The sequence below is a fragment of the Electrona antarctica genome (assembly GCF_951216825.1).
Source record: "Electrona antarctica genome assembly, chromosome: 14".
NCBI classification, from domain to species: domain Eukaryota; kingdom Metazoa; phylum Chordata; class Actinopteri; order Myctophiformes; family Myctophidae; genus Electrona; species Electrona antarctica.
The window spans coordinates 30,729,529-30,742,629 of record NC_136795.1 but is presented as its reverse complement, the minus strand read 5'-3'; the positions used below and the strand labels follow the sequence as shown (position 1 = coordinate 30,742,629).

Sequence of the window (13,101 nt, the reverse complement as noted above, 5' to 3'; positions counted from 1 at the left end):
AGTGGTTCTCAAAATATTTAATGTCAAGGACCGCAAGGAATTGGCCGCCGACCCCCATGCCCCATCTGAAAAGGTTTTGTACCAGGGGTATACTGTATTTAAAAATACAGTATATTTTCAAAGACTGTGCCACATTTTCATGATTTAAAAAAAAAATAGTAGATCTACAAGCTCGTAGCGCGGCACCGATGGGTTAACCACTTGAACCCTAGCAGTACCAATACTGGGGGGAGTGTTCGCCAGATACAGACGATCTACAAGCGTGTGAGCTCGTAGATCTGCTATTTGTGGGAAAGAGACAGTGGTGTAAAGTAACCAAATACATTTACTCAAGTACTGTACTCAAGTGCAATTTTGAAGTACTTTTCCAATTTTCAATACTTCTACTCGACTACATCTCAGAGGAAAATATTGTACTTTTTTTCGTATTAATATTACAAAACATACACTAACCACTTCAGACCTATAGTCTGTATATATAACTTGCAAATCTACACACTCACAATGCGTCGCAAAGCTTGAGCTTGTAGATATGCTATTTCCAAAATGATTTTACTTTTGGTACTTTAAGTACATTTTGAACACCAAACTTGTAACTGACTATTTCTACAATAGGGTATTGCTACTTTTACTTAGGTAAAAAAATGTGAGTGCTTCTTCCGTCACTGCAAATAGAGGGTATGCGCATGCTTAAAGTGAATGGCACATCGAGTGGCAAATCGAGTGGCAAAGCAACATGCAAAGTGAGTTTAACATTGTTTAACGTTGTTTAATGCAATCAGTTGGACTTTTCAGTTTGAATGTATGGGCTGTCAAGGCCAGAAAGTATTTTTTTTTTGCCACTCCGTAGGCATTGCTGCATAACTTCCGGGTTTGATGATGATGTCACGCGCATACCCTCTTTTCCCTTTTACCTCCTTTATGATGAATTCCTGTTCTGTCCTTTGTCTATATAGAAGTGTCTATTTGTACGTCTCTAAATGTTTTTGATGATTTGAACATGGTGGACCCTATTGGAAACAAGTGTAATGCTTAATTGGGTCGTCCACTCACAGTTAACAGCCTTTGTATTGAGTTTGTGCTTGAAATGTACTGTAATTCTGCAAACTGTTAATACATTTTTCAATCAATCAATCAATCTATAGATTAGTCTAGAAGGAAGCAAGAACAGAAAACAGAGACAACTCAGGTCAGTTTTTACAAAGTACAGAGGTGTTTATGCGGCTGAGTTTCTGTATAAACTGTATAAAGTGGGTTTCCACACAGATAGCACAAGTTACATCATATGCCAACGCTTTAAGTTAAAATAGATTTGGACCATTATGATAGATAATGACTGCTTTCTACACACAGTGCTCAGCCACAGCGCTTGTCCGTATTTTTTGTGTGCACTCCTGGAGTTATAACCACTTATAGACCTATTTTTATACGTCGTTGTACAATGGTGCATGTTGTGCAAAACAAAAGAGGGAAAAAAGCACAAATATCCAGTTTACAAGCTCAGAATGTGTCGTAGCGAGCTTGTAGATTTGCAATGTTTCCGCAATCTTTGAATTTTCACCCCAAAATAGAAACACCCGTTTGGAAAGTGGTCAAATTAACACTAATTATTTCACCGTGCCACTAATTTATATCTCAGCTGTTGAACACACTGAAGAAGGGATTTATAGGGTCACACATACAACCTATATTTCTTAGCGGAACAGGCCTGACTAACAACTACTACTTACCAGAGCCATAGAGTACTGACAACTCTGTTCACTTCATGGGGCCAGTCCAATGGCGGCTTTTCTACATAGACTTCTATTGGCGAAGAGCATAGAGAATAGGGACAAGTCTTTGCGCGGAAGTTGGCAGAAATGCATTGTACTCAGGCAACAGCCCAGCTTTAATGATCTTAAATCCCTTTAGTTTAGATTGTTTTTAGTAAGAATACAACATAAACATTACAGAGACTTTAGTTGTCACTGTACAATACTTTAAAACAGTTGGCATGTTGCACCCATGCCTAAAATTGCTCTTATTTGCGCCGCCCTCGTTGAAAACAATGTATTTCAAACTCCAGCTTGTCCCAGTTCAGGCTGCATGAACAGTGCTCGAGCGCTCAGTTTTCTGCCCCCTCAATGTCGCAACTCTGACTCATACTCTATGGCTCTGCTACTTACTTGGTCTGCTCTTGCTTCCTTCTACACCTAAATCTCTTTGCCAGAAATAGCCGATCTACAAGCTACTGTACTGGTGTAACCCAAGAAGCTACAGTACATTCAAAACATTGCAATTTACTCGCTTTGAAGTTCAACCATCACTGCTGGTGACACACGCAGTCACGCACCATAGCGATGAATGACACACACACACACACACACACACACACACACACACACACACACACACACACACACACACACACACACACACACACACACACACACACACACACACACACACACACACACACACACACACACACACACACACACACACACACACACACACACACACACACTTGTGTACTGACACACAAGGACACGCACTGCAGTGCAGATGACTCAGCCACCAGTGTTACCATGGAAACCTTGCCTCTTTTGCAATCAGTCTCTTAGTAACTGTGTGGTTGCCAAGGAAGGACCACGTGAGCGTGTGAGTGTGCGACTGTGTGCACATGTGTGCGCGTGCACGTGTGTGTGCTATTAGATTGCTTTGGCTATTGAAGTAACTGACCATTACATTGATCACATGCTGGCATCAGATCAACCCGTTAAAGGCGGGATGGGAGGTTGACTGGCACACTGGCATAAGTGTCAGAGAGAGGATTTTTGATTTAAAAAAAAAAAAGAATTGTCAACTTGATGAAGTCCCCTCACACCTGTATGTAAATTACATTCTGCTCATAATTCTACATTCATTCAAACTCCGAACTCTGACTGCGGAGGGAGTCTGGGAGATAAAATAACTCTGACTGCGGAGGGAGTCTGGGAGATAAAATAACTCTGACTGCGGAGGGAGTCTGGGAGATAAAATAACTCTGACTGCGGAGGGAGTCTGGGAGATAAAATAACTCTGACTGCGGAGGGAGTCTGGGAGATAAAATAACTCTGACTGCGGAGGGAGTCTGGGAGATAAAATAACTCTGACTGCGGAGGGAGTCTGGGAGATAAAATAACTCTGACTGCGGAGGGAGTCTGGGAGATAAAATAACTCTGACTGCGGAGGGAGTCTGGGAGATAAAATAACTCTGACTGCGGAGGGAGTCTGGGAGATAAAATAACTCTGACTGCGGAGGGAGTCTGGGAGATAAAATAACTCTGACTGCGGAGGGAGTCTGGGAGATAAAATAACTCTGACTGCGGAGGGAGTCTGGGAGATAAAATAACTCTGACTGCGGAGGGAGTCTGGGCGATAAAATAACTCTGACTGCGGAGGGAGTCTGGGAGATAAAATAACTCTGACTGCGGAGGGAGTCTGGGAGATAAAATAACTCTGACTGCGGAGGGAGTCTGGGAGATAAAATAACTCTGACTGCGGAGGGAGTCTGGGCGATAAAATAACTCTGACTGCGGAGGGAGTCTGGGAGATAAAATAACTCTGACTGCGGAGGGAGTCTGGGAGATAAAATAACTCTGACTGCGGAGGGAGTCTGGGAGATAAAATAACTCTGACTGCGGAGGGAGTCTGGGAGATAAAATAACTCAACGTTGTGAATTGTTGAAGAAAATAAAAACACTTTTTAACACAATTATTCCACGATTCATTTATTACGTATTAATTATAAATGAATAGAATTATCAATTATATCTAACAGGTCTGTGACATTTCAACTGTAATTCTCTGTTCTGAGAATAATACATATGGAAGAAAAGAAAAATCAATATCCATAAAGTATAGGCTAATGTTTACAACATAACAAGACAAATGGTAATGAGGTGCATATGAATACAAGAGAACAAAATATTAAATAGAATATTAACCTGCCACTATACTGTTATGATGCATAGCAACAATAGCTGATCTACAAGCTAAAAATAGGGACGTCTTGTTGGATGCGGTTAACAAATAATACAAAATCTTCCCAAAATGTTTTACACATAAAATAAACATGATTAAATGACCACTTCACCACTTTTCACTATCTTCATTTAATTGGTCCTCACTAATGATCATGATAAAATGCCACCATTATTTTCTACTCGGTCTGTGTCTCATGGGAGGGCTGTGAGCAGTTCAGAAACCCGTCCACCAGTGACATCATCGATGGGGAATCCAAGCCAATATAAACTGCAGGCTTTCTATTCCTTGAAAAGTTGCAATGCGTTAATGGAAGCCATCGTTCTCACGATTATACAAATCTAAATATTTAAAAAAAAAAAAAAAAATCTGCCTAACGATGATGTCACTGGTGGACGGGTTTCTGAACTGCCCACAGCCCTCCTATGAGACACAGACTGAGTAGAAAGAAAATGGTGGTAATTTATCATGAACATTAGTGAGGACCAATTAGATGAAGGAACCACACTACTGGTCTCTAAGATCAAATTGTCTTTTCTTTTTCCAAGTAAAACAAACGTTTTAGATCTAGTTGAGGTCACACAACTCGGCAGTGACACGCTCCATGCTAAATGCTGAATAAATGAAATGCAACATGGAGGTTGTGAGTGAATGTGGCATGTGCTGTGTGGAGGAGAGTCATGGTGTCAGACTCAGACACAGGTAGAAGGACAGGGTACCTGCACTGTAGTCGAGGTACACTCCTATTCTGCAGTTCTCATAAAGTTTGATGTCAGTTTTAATGCATCTGTGATAGAAAAAATGATATGGATCCATTGGATTGGTACATTGTAAAGCCCACGATTTATCATTGAATCCAAATGCACATTCATCACCATACCCTGTTCTGCTGATATCTTTATATGCGACTGCTATCAATACACCGTCTCCACTCCACTTTACCTCCCAGTACCAGCGTCCAGTCAGAGTCTCTTTACTCAGAACCTGACCTACTCCAGTGAATCGCTCTGGGTGATCAGGGTATGAGTGTGGTTTGTTACCACTTAATGTTACTTTTCTGTTCCCTTTAGACAGAGACAGGAGTCGATGAGCTGTGTTTGGATCCAGTGTGATTGGACGTGCATATTGTAATAACTCAGCTCTGGTCTTGGGTTCTGATGGTGTTGAGAGTAAAACATCCACTCTGTTTACTGTGTCTGAGACGTTTGTCCCTTCCTCTGTAAGAATGTCCTCTAGTTTGTCTCTCAAGATGGTGTCACTGTCCTCCACTGCGCTGTCAGCACAGTGGTTGATGGACTCCACCTCCTGGTGAAGCACACTCACGTCTTCTGCTGCAGCCGAGATCGTATGGTGACCTTTGTGTTCTTTGGAGGTGAGTGTCACAGTAAGAGACCAGACACTGAAGACAAGTCTTCACAGCTTTCAGTCTGCTCCCAGTGCAGACATCACAGGCCACATCTCCAGGTCCAGTGTAGCACTGATCATGAGGAACATCTCAGCCAACATGGCATTTTGCTGATCCTGATCCAGTTGAACTCCCTGTTGTGCCATTTTAGTCAGTCAGTCAGTCTTTCTGTCTGATTGAGTTTAGTAGTTTGGTTTAATAATTCATTTCCTGGGAGATCACATGATATGACAGATCATTTCTGGTTGGTTCAGAGGTCACATGAGATGAAAGCACATTTCTGGTTGGTTCCTCATAGGTCACATGAGAAGAGAAATCCTTTGATTGGTTCGTAAAGACAAGCCACACTGAACCTTGTCCCTTGCATTATTGGGCTGATAAGAAAAGGCATGGCAGGAATCTGATGACACAGGTGAGGTTCAATGTTAAAGGTTCTGCAGAGAGAGAGAGAAATCTGATTTGTCTGTTGTCTTGTTTGTTTTTGTAGTATTTTCTTAAGTTAGATTTTTGAGGTAATAATAATAGCGCTTTTCTAAAAGTACCCAAAGTTGCTTTACACAGGGAAAGGAATGAACCACCTTTAATAGTACTGGGAAGCCATTATGGGTCGTGTTCATACTTCATCAATATGTGGGGTGTTGCAATGTAAGTTTCTTCACCGTCAGTTTAGCCAGGATTTACTGATGACCCTCACCCGTGATAGATTTACTGATGACCCTCACCTGTGATAGATTTACTGATGACCCTCACCCGTGATAGATTTACTGATGACCCTCACCTGTGATAGATTTACTGATGACCCTCACCTGTGATAGATTTACTGATGACCCTCACCCGTGATAGATTCTGATGACCCTCACCCGTGATAGATTTACTGGTGACCCTCACCTGTGATAGATTTACTGATGACCCTCACCTGTGATAGATTTACTGATGACCCTCACCTGTGATAGATTTACTGATGACCCTCACCTGTGATAGATTTACTGATGACCCTCACCCGTGATAGATTCTGATGACCCTCACCCGTGATAGATTTACTGGTGACCCTCACCTGTGATAGATTTACTGATGACCCTCACCCGTGATAGATTTACTGATGACCCTCACCCGTGATAGATTTACTGATGACCCTCACCCGTGATAGATTTACTGATGACCCTCACCTGTGATAGATTTACTGATGACCCTCACCTGTGATAGATTTACTGATGACCCTCACCCGTGATAGATTCTGATGACCCTCACCCGTGATAGATTTACTGGTGACCCTCACCTGTGATAGATTTACTGATGACCCTCACCCGTGATAGATTTACTGATGACCCTCCCCCGTGATAGATTTACTGATGACCCTCACCTGTGATAGACTCCACCAGGCTCCAGCTAATCTTGTAATATACAGTATGTTTTGGACCTGTCCTTTCTATCATCTATATTTTACACTATTTCGGATGTCTTACGGTTGCCCATAGATCCATCCCCTATTTGCCATTCCTGAGACAAGTTCCAGACCCCGGCGAGCCACCCCGCGTCCGAAACGGTAGAGAAATGACAGTTACCATGTGGGGGTCCCTCTACCGTACCCTCTACTGTACTGTACTGTCACTGTACTGTACTGGCACACCCGAAATCATCATATATACAGTTAATGTGTGTGTGTGTGTGTGTGTGTGTGTGTGTGTGTGTGTGTTGCGCACAGGTGGGGAAAAACAACCATGCTGTTTTCGTGCTCAGACACAGTCAGCCAGCCACCCACCCACCCAGCCACCCACACACATAGCTTCGTAAGGGAGTGGTTGCACCACTCAAAAAACGTCTCAAACGTCTATAACGCGTGGCAGACTTTTCTATCGTTGACAATCTTGCGCTTGTGTCCCCAACTGAACCCGATTGAGTCTGTAACCTATGTATATGACAGTAGTCATTCTGTGTAATAACCCCTTGGTGTATTACCTGCTTATCACTTCAGTACTGTATGTACTGTATGATTGCTTTCTAGACCAAGAGTATCTTAACTGAGTGTGTTTAGAAATGTCCTTAGGATGTCCTGTTGATTTGCTTCGGTATACAGTATGCCTATATGACCTAAGTGTAAAGCATCCCAGAAAATTCAATAAAACAGAACGTTTAAAAAAAGGCCTGCCTGGTGTTGAAACTCTGTTCTACCACCTTCGCTCATCCAAGAGGCAATACCCGCTTGATATTGCGTGTACGAGCTTAACAACTTTTAGGTGGCCTACACCTACACCCAACACTAATGACTAAATCTCCAAATGGAATAGTATAGTTAGTACCTATATCTTGTAGAACCATTTGTACATCATCAGAGTATAAAATACAGCGGCCTGTCTGTCTGTGTCTCTCTGTCTCTCTCTCTGTGTCTATGTCTCTCTCCTCTCTCTCTTCTCTCTCAACCCCTCCCCGCCCTCACCTTGATTCCCTCCCTCAGTCCCTTCGCCTCCCTCCCTCTTCACATGCTCCTTTCACATTGTGTGTCTCACACACAATGTACACATGCATCATGCTATACTACTATGCTACTGTAGCAGCAGAGCAGGCAGGCTGACTAAACCCACAGGTTTGAATGAACACGCTATAAGCACTAGCTAATAGGCTGTGGGCTAGCCCACCCACGCCAGCCAGCAGGCTCCTCCCCCTCACACAGAAACCCCTCCATCCGGCTGCATTGACGTCAGACGTGACGCACGTGGGCCTGGAGTGGCCAGCTACATCAAAGGCCTGTATGTGCAGGCCTAAAAAAAAGAGGTATTTTTAGCTGGCATGAGGGAGAGAAAAGAGAAGGAATGGGAGCAGGGGGAGAGGGCAGGGACGGGGGTGAAAGGCCTTTGTTTGGGGGCCTCTGAATGAACACGCTGAAACGCATGCACAATAAAACCCTCAGTGAGAATGTGACGCCGCTGAGCGAGCGCAAAATGTAACCGAACGGAGCACTTGGGAGATACAAATGGAAAAATGGACACAGTCCCCATGTGGTGGAAAAAGTACTCAATGTATTTTACAACTGAAGTAAAAGTATCAATACTGCAATGTAGAAATACTTTTACATACTTACAATAAAGGCTGGATTTCAAAATTTAAATGAGTAAAATTACAAAAGTATTGGTATCAAAATGCAAAATGTTCTTAAAGTACCAAAAGTACAAGTACTCATAATGCAGAATGTCCCTGAACTCAAGCTTTTTCAAAAATGTAAAAAGAAATAGTAGATATACCAGCTTGCAGCGCGGCACAGAGTGATGCACTGTGAGCTTGTAGATCTACTACAATATACTGAAGTCGCATTGTTGCAGCTGAACTCCAAGTTTCATTCAGCACAGTATCCAATAGATTGCTTCCATTGTAATGTTGTGCTATGCTGTCCTATTGTTCTCTTTGTGTTGTCTGCTTGCTGATCATTCTCATGCACTCTGTGACTGTGGATATTGGATACAATGTTTTTTTTTTCTCTTTTTCTTTTTTTTAGATCATTATGCCTAGGCCTATGGAGGCTTGACAATGAAGTTGAACTTAAAAAGTTTTAAGTTTAAAACATCTATCTATGTGATATTATATGACTTCTGTTCTCAGCTGTAGTTGAGCAGTAAGGAATACTCTGACATGGCATTATCTAATTTAGCATTAAACCAAACGTTACCTATAGAATAGTCAAGAAAAGTAATTGTCCATACAGAAATAAACTTCCATTAATAAAAAAAAAGATTAGATAAAATCAATACACTTAAAATCAATACACAATCAAAGATACCAAGAAAACATCCATTCAGTGCAAATAGAAGAAAAACATGGAGTCCAGCAATGAAAATTGACTTCAAAAAATGCTTTTGAGGTCCAATGTTATATATGTTGTGCACAAAACAACTACACAGACCTGTGTCCTGTCCACTCCAGTAAGTGGAAGGGTGTGAGTCAAGTCAGCAGTTGATTTTGGGTGCCCCCAAGTGGAGGATGACTGTCATGGCTGCCTAAGATCAGAGTGGCTTCATAATAGTTGCAATTACAGTTTATCACCCCTTGGTGTAGCCTATGTCATAATGTCACTATAATTGGAAAACCATTGGAGGCGTGCCACCTGAAGGTGACTTGAGCCCCGTGAGGCACCGTCGAGTGAGCTAAAACGAACGTCCAGTCTGTCCGTCGTCCATTCTTTTTAAAATAGCTGCACAATAGGGCACAAGCAATCTAGGGCTCAAGTGGTGGTTGTTTCTTTTGGCCTTGTTTTCATAGACCTGGTCGCTCGTTTCACTCATAGAATCTGGCCACTCCGGAGCCTCTGCATCCCGCAACATAACAAAACACATTTGCTTTGGACACACCAGACCAGACCCACCAGTTTGGGCTGACACAAGTAGTCAGCCCTGAAACATGACGAGCAGACTAGAGGTCCACTCTATTTACCCCACTCATCACTACCACACAGATGTCGACGGCTCCCGAGGTCGTCAACCGACCAAACATGCTCGGTTCTTCATAAACGGGTTCCGACTAGTCGGCACATTTATATTGACGGCAATCGACAGGAGACTCCTCCAGACGCTTTCAGACTTGTTGCCGAATCTTTGACGAATCGGCTTGGTGTGTACCTCAACATATACTTGCACACTTGACTTGCTCCTTAGTAGAACTACACCCCAGCTTGAGCTCTTGAACTCTGGATCAGGGGCCTGATTTGGGTCACCCCCTAGGTATTCACATTTAACCTCAAATAAAGTTATTTTATGCAAATGTATTTTAGCAGGCAGGCCCTGATGGCATCATGATGACCGAACCCGGGCTGCCCCAGAGTTAGTGTCGAAGTGTCCTTGAGCAAGACTCTGAACCCCGGCCCTAATTGCTCCCGATGTGCCTTGCATGGTTTCCTCCGACATCGGTGTGTGAATGGGTGAATGTAATGCACAAGCTCTGTAAAGCTCCTTGGATAAAGGCGATAGGTGAATCGATCGAGAGGCTGCTGTATCGATACGGCAATAAACGGCATGAATTATCTGGGTGACGCAGTGTTGATAAACGCACCTCTGTTTAACGTTATCAAAGCCCTCCTTGCAAGTTGCAATGCACTCCCTTCCCTGACCTCTTGTTAGGATGTTTAGACATATTATTTTAATTTAAAGATCTCTGTGGGCCTGAAAGTGTTTTCTTGTATTTGTGCAACATGGTCATTATTTTGAATAAACGTATAATCTATATACATCGATAAATCGATATATTGATATATATCGTATCATGGCCTCTGTATCGCGATACATATCTATCATGAGATTGCAAGCAATATCCACCACTAACCCTAACCCATCTTGCTTAATTAATGTGCCAACATTGACTTTTTAGTACAGAGAAAATGTTATGAAACGCCAAATCTAAAAAATGAAGCCATGGTAATCCATCATACATGACATGAAGTGTACATCCAATTACGGGCATTGTTGTCAGTGTATAGGGCGCATGGCTTATTAATTTATTCAGCCAATTATTAACTATGATAAGTCATCACCCATCACTTTATGACTTGAGGAGACAAGGATATGGAGGCATCCGGGTGGGCGGGGGGAGGGGTAACGCACCTGCCCACCATGGGGTAGACTGGGGCTCAGTTCCTCCACCGCGCCTCTGGCTTGGCATTCCCAACAAACACAAGTGCCATGAATAAAGAAGGCACTGGAGCTACTCGGATGGTTGGGAGCCTTTTTCTTTAATATGGAACAGGGAAGGCAAGAAGAACGACAACGTTTTGATGTCAGATTACATTTCCGTCAGGTGATGATGACCTCAGGTGAAGATGACCTGATGAAGATGTAATCTGACAATGGGTGGATTGACATAATAATAATGACTAAATGCCAATGGGCTACCTATAGGTCACACGGCTGCAACAGCAGCATCACATCCCAGATACCAAGCAAGACACTATACTGTAGGTTATAGCAAGTTATAGCTGTTCTCTAAAAAGTAAGACTACAGTCTACACAGTACACACACAAGAATGGCCTGATGCAAAAAAGAAATGATCTAGTGTAGGGTGTCAAAATCTATATAGAAAGAAAATGTGTGATATTTTAAGAGGTTTATTGCTTACCTTATTCAGAGAAGCTCACATCGACAACCTGTTGCTCTTTACAAGCTCCATGTGTCATATAAAGTTATGCATGGCCCTCCATGATAACCATAAGTTCACAATGGAGAATGATCCCATGTGTGAATTATGTTGCCTTCATGTTTGATCCTTTCATTTTGTCTGTCTTTTGTTAGGTTAGGTCCAAGGTCCAAGGTCTCCTCCAAAAAGCAAGCATCAGAAACAAAAAAGGGACTTTTTAGCTGCACTCCTTGCTTTTGTACAGTAAGTAACACAAGATTGACCATTTCAGACTGTTCCCCACTGCCGTGTCTTCTTCCTCTGTGTGGAGGCAGCCATTGTTTAAAAAGCAGGTGTACTTGTAATGGCAGTGTTGCCAGATTTTGCAAGAGAAACAAGCAAATCTATGAAAACAACCCCAAAAGAAATGACTACCAGTTTAACCACATTTATAGTTATACAACAGCTATTTGAAAATAGCACATCTATACATTCTCACAAGTTCAACGCATCATGATGTGACACACTGTGAGCTCATAGATCTGCTACTTTCAAAATAATCTTGGGGAAAAAAAGTCCAATACCGGTATTTGTTTCAAACATTTTAAAATATACACAAATGATTGATATTAACATGTTTGTCAACCAATGGTTTAAACAACATTAGGAAGCAGGCCAAAAAAGCAACTACAACCAAAAAACACAACCAGCAACTATATTTATTTAACAAATTGGCCCACAGGCCTGTGGGAGTGTGGGCTGAATGAACTTAGCCTTAGCCTAGCCAGTCGGTACCTAGGCTTTTATTTTCATTTGCATCCAGCTCAAAAGCCCAAATGATGAGTAAATCAAGTAGGCTGCAGCATGCCATGACACCTGTCACTTACTTACTACAATGAAAGTGAATGGAAGCAGATTTGGAACTGGTCGGAATAACGTGTTCCTTCCACGCGCTAGGTCCGGCCGGGGAAACTCCCCCCTGTCAGGTGAAAAGAAGCAGCTTGGACTCCTCATGCATAGAAGGAGGCATGAGGTCAGTCCGCTGCCCCCCCAGGTTGGCAGAGGAAGTGTAGCGCCCAGGATTACATTAGATAATTGGCACTGGGTGAAAAAACTGGGTTGCAAAAATCGTGGGATAAAAATTTAAAAAAATAATAATAATAACATTTTTTCATCTTTATTCTAAAAGATAGGGAGGGTTAAGCCCTTTATTTTACCAGGAAACATGCTACCACACATATAATAAAACATCTTCTGGAATCCAGGAGATTTCCAGATCGATTCACAATAATCAACTCCTGAACTCCCAGTTCCTGTGGACTTACAGGAACCTGAAGCCACAATCAGGGTGGATTCTTCCAGGTGAACTGTGTCATGCCTGTGTCATGCCAAGCTTGGTGCTTGCACCCTGACTTTAAGGCCCTTACTTGCATGCATCATTGTAAATGAGGCTAGGCTTACAGATACTACTGTATAAGATGAGATACATTAAATATACACATGTTGTATCAGTCCCAATTTGTTTATTTAAAAGGATTACCACTGAAATTGCAGCTAGTCTTTCTGGCTTTCTGGGGTCCTAAGACAATAAGGTGCATTA

General features: G+C 42.3%; 1 protein-coding gene across 1 annotated transcript in view; it reads right to left on the bottom strand.

Annotated features, from left to right (window-relative positions):
- fbxl16 (F-box and leucine-rich repeat protein 16) overlaps window positions 1-11,808 on the bottom strand; it is a 78,374-nt gene extending 66,566 nt beyond the window's left edge. Inside the window, exon 1 of the mRNA XM_079521594.1 lies at window positions 11,505-11,808. The gene's annotated coding sequence lies outside the window, so the exon portion shown is untranslated. The remainder of the gene's footprint in view (window positions 1-11,504) is intronic.
- Window positions 11,809-13,101: the final 1,293 nt, after the last annotated feature.